Source organism: Euphorbia lathyris, chromosome 1 (genome assembly GCF_963576675.1).
Source record: "Euphorbia lathyris chromosome 1, ddEupLath1.1, whole genome shotgun sequence".
Taxonomy (NCBI): domain Eukaryota; kingdom Viridiplantae; phylum Streptophyta; class Magnoliopsida; order Malpighiales; family Euphorbiaceae; genus Euphorbia; species Euphorbia lathyris.
The window spans coordinates 39,889,693-39,901,693 of NC_088910.1; the positions used below are offsets into that span (position 1 = coordinate 39,889,693).

The 12,001-nt window shown below is 35.4% G+C and overlaps 2 long non-coding RNA genes and 1 pseudogene across 2 annotated transcripts; all 3 read right to left on the reverse strand.

The window, feature by feature from the left end:
- Positions 1-868: 868 nt before the first annotated feature.
- LOC136232426 (uncharacterized) lies at positions 869-2,131 on the reverse strand. The gene is made up of 4 exons (XR_010690498.1): positions 2,000-2,131; positions 1,646-1,847; positions 1,275-1,560; positions 869-1,068 (listed from the first exon to the last, which is right to left on the reverse strand). It is a non-coding gene; the product is annotated as an uncharacterized lncRNA (long non-coding RNA).
- Positions 2,132-2,228: 97 nt separating this feature from the next.
- On the reverse strand, positions 2,229-2,749 carry LOC136232382 (uncharacterized). The gene is made up of 3 exons (XR_010690490.1): positions 2,616-2,749; positions 2,389-2,496; positions 2,229-2,315 (listed from the first exon to the last, which is right to left on the reverse strand). It is a non-coding gene; the product is annotated as an uncharacterized lncRNA (long non-coding RNA).
- A 3,128-nt stretch (positions 2,750-5,877) lies between these two features.
- On the reverse strand, positions 5,878-8,239 carry LOC136217789 (F-box/LRR-repeat protein At5g63520-like; annotated as a pseudogene).
- Between the last annotated feature and the right edge of the window lie 3,762 nt (positions 8,240-12,001).

Consider the following 12,001-nt stretch of genomic DNA (forward strand, 5'->3'; position numbering starts at 1 on the left):
GGGTGTATTAGATATGGATATTTCTGCTGTAATTTAGGAATATAATTGATTTGTAATTATCATGTTCACACATATATCTTGTGTATATATATCACATTATCAATGAATGGAAAGGCAAGGATTCTACATTATCAATTTTTGGAAGAAATGTTATTCTTATTATGTAATTTTGAACTTGGCAACAATATATTTGAAATGTTAACAAATGGGTTTGAAAATCAATAATATTATTCAGCAAAACTTAGAAAGCATTCAATTCACTATCGTAGATACCATACAAACTTTCATTAACTATCTCATCTAAGCTTAAATGTCTATAAAGCAAACAATCAGAATGACTTCCCCTTTGTACATTTCAACTCATACTTAGCTTTGCTCCACAATTAGGCAAGAAAACCTTAGCCAGATTAATGCTCTGAAGTTGGTGGAGTATATGACAATGCCAAGTATACTGTGCTGTGGTAGTGCAGAGAACAACGAACAGAGTTTGGTTCATTGTTTTCCTGACTCATTGACCTCGAAGAACCTCGTCCGATTTCTCCATTGCAAAAGATTCCTGCAAGTGGAACCTCAGGAAATTTTTCATGGAATGGGGAGCTCTCGACAATGGGGTGATCGGATATTTCTCGGAGATAGCAAGAGAAAATCAAACCTCCAAACACCTCTCTCTCTCCACTACTAGGTGCACCATTCCTTGAAGGAAGGCAGCTTTGGCGATTTGATTCTTCCTTCAGAATTGCAAGGTTTCTATAGGCATTACTACGTGAAGATGATGCAGTATCAGAATCCGAGTGGTAGAATAAAAAGGGATCACCGGGTTGGATGCCGCCAACACCATCGAGGATAAAAAAGTCTCTCTCCCCTCTGTTGAAAATCCAAAGATATATGCCCTTCAATTAGTTTTTCAAGTTTAAAGATATAGTAAAATTGTAGATAGATAGCTCCTTCCAAACCTTACCCTAAAACTTCATAAAATGTTCTTGATATAAAACTCCCTGACCCACAAGGGTATTGCCTGTGCTGTGCGACTCCAATGTACAGATCAGGAGGAAAATCTTCCTCATCAAACTGCAAAAGAATTGCTTTCTTTGAACTTAAGAAAAACAGTCTTTGAAAGAATACAAAGCACACAAATCAATGGAAAATTGCAAAGAAACAAAAATAGAGCATCTTCCATTTTATTTCACTGCCATAAATTTCAAAGGAAAAGTTATAACATCACCAAAGGCTTCAAATTTACATTCATAAAATGAAAAAGAAAAAGAAAACTTTACCTCACTATTAATATCAGCTAAGAGAGCCTGGCTGTCGAGGAAACTCCTCTATAATCTTGGAAAAAAAAGATGAAAAGGAATGCAGAAATGTTTTGAATCTTTGAAAAGGAATACTTAGAAAATAATGTAGTACCCTGAGATTTGTGTATGTCCCTTGCAAACACAAGAGCAACAGCATCAAGGAAGTAACTATCAGCACCGTAATGTCGAGAATGATATGCACTTCTCCACATGAAGCGCCCACTCGCATCACCCACAATGACTGTTTCCTCATCTAATGCACAATCTGCCCATTTCAAATAAGATTTCATGATCAAAACCTTAACATTCTTCTCATCAGCTAGAAAAAGATTGTGTTTTGTAGTACTTACCCATCCTTGCGAGGATTGGTCTCATGTCAACATTTCGATCCTAGACAACCACAAATATCAGATATTAGTAAAAATAATAACAAAAACCTAATCTACTTACTCCAAACAAAATAATCCCAGCAGGTGATTCAGAATCTGAAAAGGAAGCTGTAAAGCTCTTGATATCGGTCAGAAAATTTTCATCCAAACAAATTTGAGGTACCTGATGGTAGAAATAGTTGCTCTTAGTTTAGTACTTGAAAATCCAGAACAAACAAATGCAATTCTATATAACTGCAGATGATTATTAATCATGAAGATACATCATGGAATTTCCCATTTAGAAATTTCCTTATGAAACAACCAAATAATTACCGTCATTGTTTGGAACAGCGGGATAGCATCAACCCTTAGTCCCGGTACAAACCCAATCACCAGAACCATCCCGCGATCTAGTACACTATCTGCGGCAGAATCAGAATCATCATCGTCGTCATCACATGCTTTCCACCTAACCTGTGTTATTTTCAAAGAAGAAATGAAATGGTTTCTCTTTGTGATATATTTAATTTAGTTTTTATTTTCATCCAGATATACTAGCCTCATGGAGTTCATTAGTGTCATCAGGACCGATTATCCCACTGGCTGTGTTAGTAACGAGTGGCACCCTTGACCCTAATTTTGCTGCAAGCTACACAATATCAAATGAAAAAAAGTTAACCAAATTCTTAGATATTGCTGGAACTGAAATCAATGTGTATTACCATTTGATGAGCAGCTGCCAAGTTGAATTGTTTGCCAATGCAGGCAATGGCGAAATGCGGAATAATGGGCTCAGCAAGAACCTTTTGAAGAACCTCCTCCATTGCATCCTAATAAGAATCACAAAAGAATTAATGGTGAGTTCTGAAAATGAGGAACTTACGGGGAGTGTAGGCATCAGTGAGAGAGCAGAAGCAAACTTAGGCTTCTTTAGGACTCGACCACAGACCTGGTTCCAACATTTGTTAACACAGGCAGCTGAAGAAAACCACTTCTCATATTCCCGGTCAGCTTTGTTGATTGGCTGTTCTCCATTTACTCTTTATAAGAGAATGAGATATGAGAGCAAAGATAATATAAGAGAATGAGATACAGGGGGGAGAGCAAAGATATATAATCACAGGTAAAAATGAAATGAGTTGGGGTGGTATTTATATAGGTAAAAATGAACCTTTATGTCAAGAAAAAGAAGGTTTATGAGCACAGAATCCTGTTGCATTTAAGAGCATTAATTTGTATTTTGGATTTATTTCTTTTTTGTGGTCTCATTTGTGATATTATGATATCTGGGAATATCCAGGTATTGTTTTGCAATTTTTTTTGTTTTTTTTTTGTTGTGTAATGTTAATTTAAATTTTGAATATACATTGAAAGACTTAATTTATAAGTAAGTATATATGTCTAGGTGTCTATTTATGAATTGGACATAAAAATTCAAAATATTTGGTCGAATTAACAAATATTAATCTTCAATTCTATTATTAAACCATAAAAAATATAAAAAAAATTAACGAAAAAATTATTAGCTTTCTGATTTATCGAAAACTAATGCACGTAATATATTTGACTATCACTAAATTAGGAAAATATAAACTAAATCGTGAAAGTGATTGTATTCTTTTTTATTACGAAAAAAGAAAGTGATTATATTCTACTATTTATTATTTTATTTTTTTATGAAATACTATTTATTAAGGGTATTGCTATATACCGCAATATTTTTTCCACCCACCGCACTCTTTTGACATTTATGCCCTTGTCATAATTTTTTTATCAAAAACCAAAACTTTTTTTTCCTCTCTTTCTCTCCCAAACCTAAAAACCCGAATTGGACGAAAATGGACTCGAGCATTCCTGAAGACCATGATTTCGAACACGAGGTAATCCTACGATATAAATTTAAATTAAAATTTCGTTTTTTGAATTTTGAATTTTTTTTTTGGCCTAAACGGGCAGCGCGCACCGTTCCACCGTACGGTGGAACGGATGTGCCGCTCGTTCTATCGTAAGGCGGAACGAGCATGGCTCTCGTTCCACCGTACGGTGGAACGATTGCGCCTTTCGTTCCACCGTACGGTGGAACGAACGGCCGTGCCGTTTCCACCACAGGTGGAAGGGGCAGTTCGTCCGTTCCACCCGTGGTGGAAACGGCACGGCGATTCCGTTTACCTTATATTCATATAGCAATGTTGTTTCACTAATTCAAAATCTAAACTCCACTACCTTCCATCCTGTTGCATTGGACAGAGACGAACTTAAAATCGGGGAACAAAAGGAAACCCAACATAAATCTTTGACTACGATTGCAAATGACGAACAAACAAGTTAAAGACTGCGACTGCGACTCTACAATAGGATATGAGATACGAAGGTTATGGATTAGTTTACTGTATTACGGATTTCATTTTCAATTCAATGATAAATAACTTTAGCTGACATTATCCGGCAATGTCAGAATATCCTATATAGCAATGACAATTACTCTGTCTGCTTAGTCCGAAGGCAAGCTAACGAGATGGCTCACGTTCGCGCAGTCTTCTCGTTTTACATCTTGTCCTATTTACTTTGATAGTTTACGAAGTTATATTTCTTCTGTAATGTGTTCAGTTTGCCCCATTGAGGCTTCTTAATGAAATTTGGTTTAAAAAAAAGAAAAGTAAAAAATGATGAAAAAATATTTTGGACAAAATTATCCCTAGTCACATCACCAAAATTGAGGGTGTTATGCAAAAAACTTTTATTTGCTAACAGAGCAGACCACGCTTGATTAATCCAAAGGAGAACATCTCGGTGTCAGCAACCTCATCAGACACGAAGATACCCATCGCCATAAAAGTTCACCCTCAAAATAGCCACACCCAATAACTTGCCTCAACTGTATCGGGTGGGGACTTCAGATGAAGGATCTCGGCCTCGAAGGCCCACAAACAGCACCTAATGGGGAATTAGACCCATTAGCAAAGTCTAACCCTCTCTGTCTGTCTCACACAGCCAAGGTTAACAATCACGCGCTGATCCAAGCCAAAGGCAGTAAAGACGTTATTAGCACTATCTCAAAAGTCAAGCATATAAATAAGAGAATTCTACGGATTCGCTCTTTCTCTCTCTACTGTTATCTTAGTATCACTTATGCAGTTATACTAATTTGACTCTCTCTCGCAGCATATGAACATAAACTAAATTCAAAAGAACATTCCCAATTTTTCATCAAGAAATATATCTCATACATGTTCTAATACACATTTACTTATATGTTAAAACTAGTTTTTTATTTATCTTTTGTGGTAGACAAGTTTTTTATTTATTTGATTCGGTTATTAAACTGAACCGAATCAAATATCATTCTTCGGAGTAACGTTTATTAGCATTTATTTAAATTTGAGTTAGATTTTGAATTATGCTAAATTTTATTTTATACAATATGAACTGGATCAATCTTCATTCCTTCCCCGTTGCTAGTGCTCCCTCCAGCCTTTCACTTCATCCTCTTCATCTTCATCTTCATCTGATCTAAGTAATCTTAATGGGACTCATTCCTTTTTGAATCCCGGTTTTCAATATAAATTAAGTTTTTATTTGATTTCTATCTATCTAGGCCTGTATAATTAATGCACCTACTTGTTGGATGGGATTACAGATTTCTCTCGGCCTTCCACTCTATGGTCCAATTTCTGGTGTGAACTATGTACTATCCAGTTATTTTCGCTTTACGCATGCTGAAATTCCTCATTTGGTTTTTCTTTTTCTTTCAATATAGAATTCATGTTGCTTTGTTTTTTTCTTTCAATAAATTTTCAAGCTAATAGAGCGTAATTCTAGGTTTCCTTAACATCCTTGCTAGACAAAACCTCGACATTGAAGTTGTTTTTGTGGTAGAATGTTTCGAAATTAGAACCTTCTTTTGAGGTTGTTAGTTTGAGTGATTTGGGTTTTATTCTGATATTTCTATTGGTGTTAATTATCACTATTTGAATATGGTGGAAGAAATGTTATTCTTATTATGTAATTTTGAACTTGGCAACAATATATTTGAAATGTTAATCTGTTAGAAAGCATAATATTATTCAGCAAAACTTAGAAAACATACTTTCATTAACTATCTCATCTAACTTAAACGTTTATAAAGCAAACAATCAAAATGACTTTCCCTTTGTACATTTCAACCCATACTTAGCTTTGCTCCACAATTAGGCAAGGAAACCTTAGCCAGATTAATGCTCTCAAGTTGGTGGAGTATATGACAACGCCAAGTATAATGTGCTATGGTAGTGTAGACAACAACGAGCAGAGTTTGGTTCATCGTCTTCCTGAGTCATTGAGCTCGAAGAACCTCGTTCGATTTCTCCATTGCAAAAGATTCCTGCAAGTGGAACCTCAGGAAATTTTTCATGGAATGGGGAGCTCTCGACAATGGGGTGATCGGATATTTCTCGGAGATAGCAAGAGAAAATCAAACCTCCAAACACCTCTCTCTCTCCACTACTAGGTGCACCATTCCTCGAAGGAAGGCAGCTTTGGCGATTTGATTCTTCCTTCAGAATTGCAAGGTTTCTATAGGCATTACTACGTGAAGATGATGCAGTATCAGAATCCGAGTGGTAGAATAAAAAGGGATCACCGGGTTGGATGCCGCCAACACCATCGAGGATAAAAAAGTCTCTCTCCCCTCTGTTGAAAATCCAAAGATATATGCCCTTCAATTAGTTTTTCAAGTTTAAAGATATAGTAAAATTGTAGATAGATAGCTCCTTCCAAACCTTACCCTAAAACTTCATAAAATGTTCTTGATATAAAACTCCCTGACCCACAAGGGTATTGCCTGTGCTGTGCGACTCCAATGTACAGATCAGGAGGAAAATCTTCCTCATCAAACTGCAAAAGAATTGCTTTCTTTGAACTTAAGAAAAACAGTCTTTGAAAGAATACAAAGCACACAAATCAATGGAAAATTGCAAAGAAACAAAAATAGAGCATCTACCATTTTATTTCACTGCCATAAATTTCAAAGGAAAAGTTATAACATCACCAAAGGCTTCAAATTTACATTCATAAAATGAAAAAGAAAAAGAAAACTTTACCTCACTATTAATATCAGCTAAGAGAGCCTGGCTGTCGAGGATTTCAATCTGCCCCTCCGCTCTAGCGCTAAGCCATGAACAAGTTGTGTCTTTTGGTATTGCACAAACTGCATGGATTTGGGGACCAAATGGCATTATGCCTGTTGACAACGTGACATGAAATTGAGTTTCTCCTATATCTGCTCCTTGCCCCCAAATTTAAAAAAAAAAGGACCAATTAGTTATGCATGTAGGAAACTCCTCTATAATCTTGGAAAAAAAAGATGAAAAGGAATGCAGAAATGTTTTGTATCTTTGAAAAGGAATACTTAGAAAATAATGTAGTACCCTGAGATTTGTGTATGTCCCTTGCAAACACAAGAGCAACAGCATCAAGGAAGTAACTATCAGCACCGTAATGTCGAGAATGATATGCACTTCTCCACATGAAGCGCCCACTCGCATCACCCACAATGACTGTTTCCTCATCTAATGCACAATCTGCCCATTTCAAATAAGATTTCGTGACATTATTCTTCTCATCAGCTAGAAATGCAATCGAGAACAAAAAGATTATGTTTTGTAGTACTTACCCATCCTTGCGAGGATAGGTCTCATGTCAATGTTTCGATCCTAGAGAACCACAAATATCATATATTAATTAGTATTGCAAATGTAAAAATAATAACAAAAACCTAATCGATTAATCTACTTACTCCAAACAAAATAATCCCAGCAGGTGATTCAGAATCTGAAAAGGAAGCTGTAACTAGTGGCTCATGGTGTTTCCTCATCTAATGCACAATCTGCCCATTTCAAATAAGATTTCATGACATTATTCTTCTCATCATCGATTTAGTTTTTATTTTCATCCAGATATACTAGCCTCATGGAGTTCATTAGTGTCATCAGGACCGATGATCCCACTGGCTGTGTTAGTAACTAGTGGCACCCTTGACCCTAATTTTGCTGTAAGCTACACAATATCAAATGAAAAAAAGTTAACCAAATTCTTAGATATTGCTGGAACTGAAATCAATGTGTCTGTTTATATATTTATTACCATTTGATGAGCAGCTGCCAAGTTGAATTGTTTGCCAATGCAGGCAATGGCGAAATGGGGAATAATGGGCTCAGCAAGAACCTTTTGAAGAACCTCCTCCATTGCATCCTAAGAATCACAAAAGAATTAATGGTGAGTCAAACTCTTGCTTCTTCCTGTCATTTTGATAATATATGAGGAACTTACAGGGAGAGTAGGCATCAGTGAGAGAGCAGAAGCAAACTTAGGCTTCTTTAGGACTCGACCACAGACCTGGTTCCAACATTTGTTAACGCATGCTGCTGAAGAAAACGCCGTTGCAGGTAACCTGGAGAAAATATTCTCCATGACATCTTCACTCACCTGAGAGAAACCACTTCTCATCTTTGTTGATTGCCTGTTCTCCATTTATTCTTTATAAGAGAATTAGATACAGGAGAGCAAAGCTAATGTAAGAGAATGAGATAAAGAGCAAAGATAATATAAGAGAATGAGATATAGAGATAGAGAGCAAAGATAATATCTACTGCATGGGGCTATTTATACAGGTAAAAATGAAAATTTATGTCAAGAAAAAGAAGGTTTCTGAACACAGAATCCTGTTGCATTTAAGAGCATTAATTTGTATTTTGGATTTATTTCTTTTTTGTGGTTTGATTTGTGATATTGAGGATTTGATCATATCTGGGAATATCCAAGTGTTGTGTTGCATTGTTTTACTCTCTAATGTTAATTTAAATTTTGAAAATACATTGAAATAAGTAATTTATATGTCTAGGTGCATTATAAGAGAGAGTAATCTGATTTCATGAGAAAGAAGATTTTATGAGATTTTTATTACTTCCTAAAATAACAGAGTAAAAATCCAAGTTAGTGTTCAACAGATTCATCAAAACTTTTTTAAGATACCAGTTTTTAGTAAATTGTCTATTTGGATTCTCTCATAAATGCATGGGTCCCACACTTTAGACCTCATTGCATTGCATGTTAAGTTAATTGTTTTTTTTTCTTTTTTTTTTTTTTTGGTAGAAAGGAAAAGAAAAACGAAAAACAACAAACTACCCAGGAATTAGCCTAGGGAAGCTAACCCCAATCCTATCTTCTAAGAGAAGATGAGAGATGAAACTAGGGGAAACAGGAAGGGTAGTAACGCCTAACGTCCCTTCATGGCCCGCCGCCGCCAAGCGATCAGCAACACGATTCTGCTCTCTAAAAATGTGTCTGAACTCTACGAACTCAAAGGAGGAGCAAAGCCTTATAATAGCTTTGATGAGGTTGCGACTGTTAAGACCCATAGAATGATTCTCAGAAATCATTTTGATTGCTTCCAAATTATCAGACTCCACAGAGAGCCTCTTAACACCCAGCCTTTTAGCAAGATTGATTCCAGTAAGAATAGCCCAGAGCTCCGCAGAAAAGGAAGAACCCAACCCTAAATTCTGGGAGAACCCAGAAAGCCAGACGCCCCCTACATCTCTAAGCACACCTCCAGCCGCAATCTTACCGTTACTGAGGCAGGAACCATCAGTATTCAGCTTCACAACCCCCTCTCTTGGCCTGCTCCATCCCACGAGATGGACATCACAACACTGAGAGGCTCTGGCAAGGGACTCTCCTTTGAAACTATCGATAATAGAGAAAAGTTTTTTCGAGAAGAAATCAGCTAAGTTTGTCATAAAAACAGTTTTATCTCCAAAAATCTCCTCGTTTCTCCATTTCCAAACTTGGTGACAGATAATAGCAAAGAAAATGTCACCATGCTCCATGTATGGAAGCAACTTTCCTCTAACACCATCAGAGAACCAGTCGACCTCAGAATGTGCCATGAAGGAAGAGAAAATATGGTGTGGGAGAATTTTCCTCCAAACCTCTTTACTATTAGAGCAATCTCTAAGAGCATGGCACAAAGTCTCAACATGGCCTCTGCATCTACTGCAAGCTCCAGAATCAGCCAAGTGCCTTCTGTGCCTTCTTTTTTAATTTTAATATTAATCTTTTTTTTTTTTTGTTGAGACAAGTAAATTAAGTTTTCAGGATGGCATTCAAATTTTCATTCTTGGCTTATTGAACAATATAAGAGACAACAAAACAAATGTATTAAGTTTATTTTTAATTTATATTATATAGGGATAATAAGGTGCAAAAATACCCCTAAGGTTTAGGTTAAGAGCAAAAAATTTACTGTTAAAGTTGGCAATCAAGAGCAATTTTACCCTTAATATTGTCAATTTTAAAAATAATTCATCAATGAATCTTTGTCGTCTATATTTGACATGTTAATCATTTTATCATTTATTAGTAAACCTATGATTAGACACGGAAAAAATATTAAAAAATATACTGTCTATTTATGAATTGCACAAAAAAATCACATATTTCGCCGAATTAATAAAATATTAATCTTCAATTCTATTATCAAACCACAGAAAATATGGAAAAAAATTAACGAAAAAATACATGTGTATTATAATAATATCTGAAATTGACCCAACTTGTCAACGTTAGGAGTAAAAATTGCTCTTAACTATCAACATTAGAGGTAAAATTACACTATTTTAAACATTAGGGATAAAATTGCTACTTACTATAAATGTTAGGAGTATTTTTGCATCTTATTCCTATTATATATAATCATACAATATATAAAAGCTAAAAGCATTATTAGCTTTCTGATTTATCCAAAACTAGGGTTTAAATCTGTACAAATGCACAGAATATTTGACAATGACTAAATTAGGAAAATATAAACTAAATTGTGAAAGTGATTATATTCTTTTGGGATAAGGAGCAAATTTACCCCTATGGTTTTAGTAGAGGAACGAATTTACCCCTAACGTATGAAATAGACTAAATATACCCCTAACGTTTATATAAAGGATCAAATATGTCCTCGTCTAACGGAAAAAGATAACGGAATAATTTACCGTTAGTTGACTTGTTAATTGACCCCCACATCAAATATTTTTAATCCTGATCGTACATGTCAGATATGACGTGTATATATCTGGACCGTTAAAAAAAAGTAATAAACATGTGAAACTTAAAACCCCCAATTTTTTTTTCAATGCTCTTCTCTGCGTTTCCGGTCCTCCTAGCATTTTTTTATTTTTTACCGTCTCTTCCGTTGGGATCAAAGTTGATCTTTATCTCTGGTCCTTTTTGTTCTTATTTTCCTATTTGCCATTGGTGCGCTTCTAGCCGTGTGTTTTTCCTCGTTATTTCTTTTGGCCATCTTTCTTCTTCCTTAGTGGGCTTCAAACCTCACAGCCATAGATAGAACTCGAAAAAGTGGAAAAAATTTCCAGAGTTGAAACCCCATCAACTAGAACAAGCGAAGATTTTCCCGCCAATTCAAAATCTAGCTTCCTTTGTACCTCTTCACTTTTTCCTCATTTAAACCGCTGATTTTGAATGAGATTTTGCTCGTCTTCTGTAATTGAGGAACAACTAATTTACAACTGAAATTACTAGAATGGAAGCTTCAAGCAGTAGAAGTAGAAAGCCCTTTTCAGGTTGCACAAACACAGTTGATGCAGTAAATCCATCTCAATCTTCTTCCACTTCAACCAAAAATTCTTCGTCTATCATCAAACGCAGTAAATTGATAAGCGCAAATAGGAAAAGAAGAACAAAAAGGACCAGAGATGAAGATCAACTTTGATCCCAACAGAAGAGACGGTGAAAAATAAAAAAAATGCCAGAGGACCGGAAACGCAGAGAAGAGCATTGAAAAAAGAAAAATTGAGGGTTTTAAGTTGCACATGTTTATTACTTTTTTTAACGGTTCAGATATATACGCGTCATATTTGACATGTACGATCAGGATTAAAAATCTTTGACGTGGCGGTCAATTAACAAGTCAACTAACGGTAAATTATTCCGTTATCTTTTTCCGTTAGACGAGGGCATATTTGATCCTTTATATAAACGTTAGGAGTATATTTGGTCTATTTTATACGTTAGGGGTAAATTCGCTCCTCTACTAAAACCATAGGGGCAAATTTGCTCCTTATCCCTATTCTTTTTTATTGCGAAAAGAGAAAGTGATTATATTCTACTATTAACCAACATTAACCAACAATTATTTTAGGTTGATCAAATATTTTGGTTTTTAAGAATTAAATCACCTTAAATTCTTCCTCTATGAATGAATTGTTTCATTGAAAAATAAGTTAAGGAACTGTAATTAACGTGAGAATTCTAATTCAAGCCATCTCTTACTTATAGATTTTTATT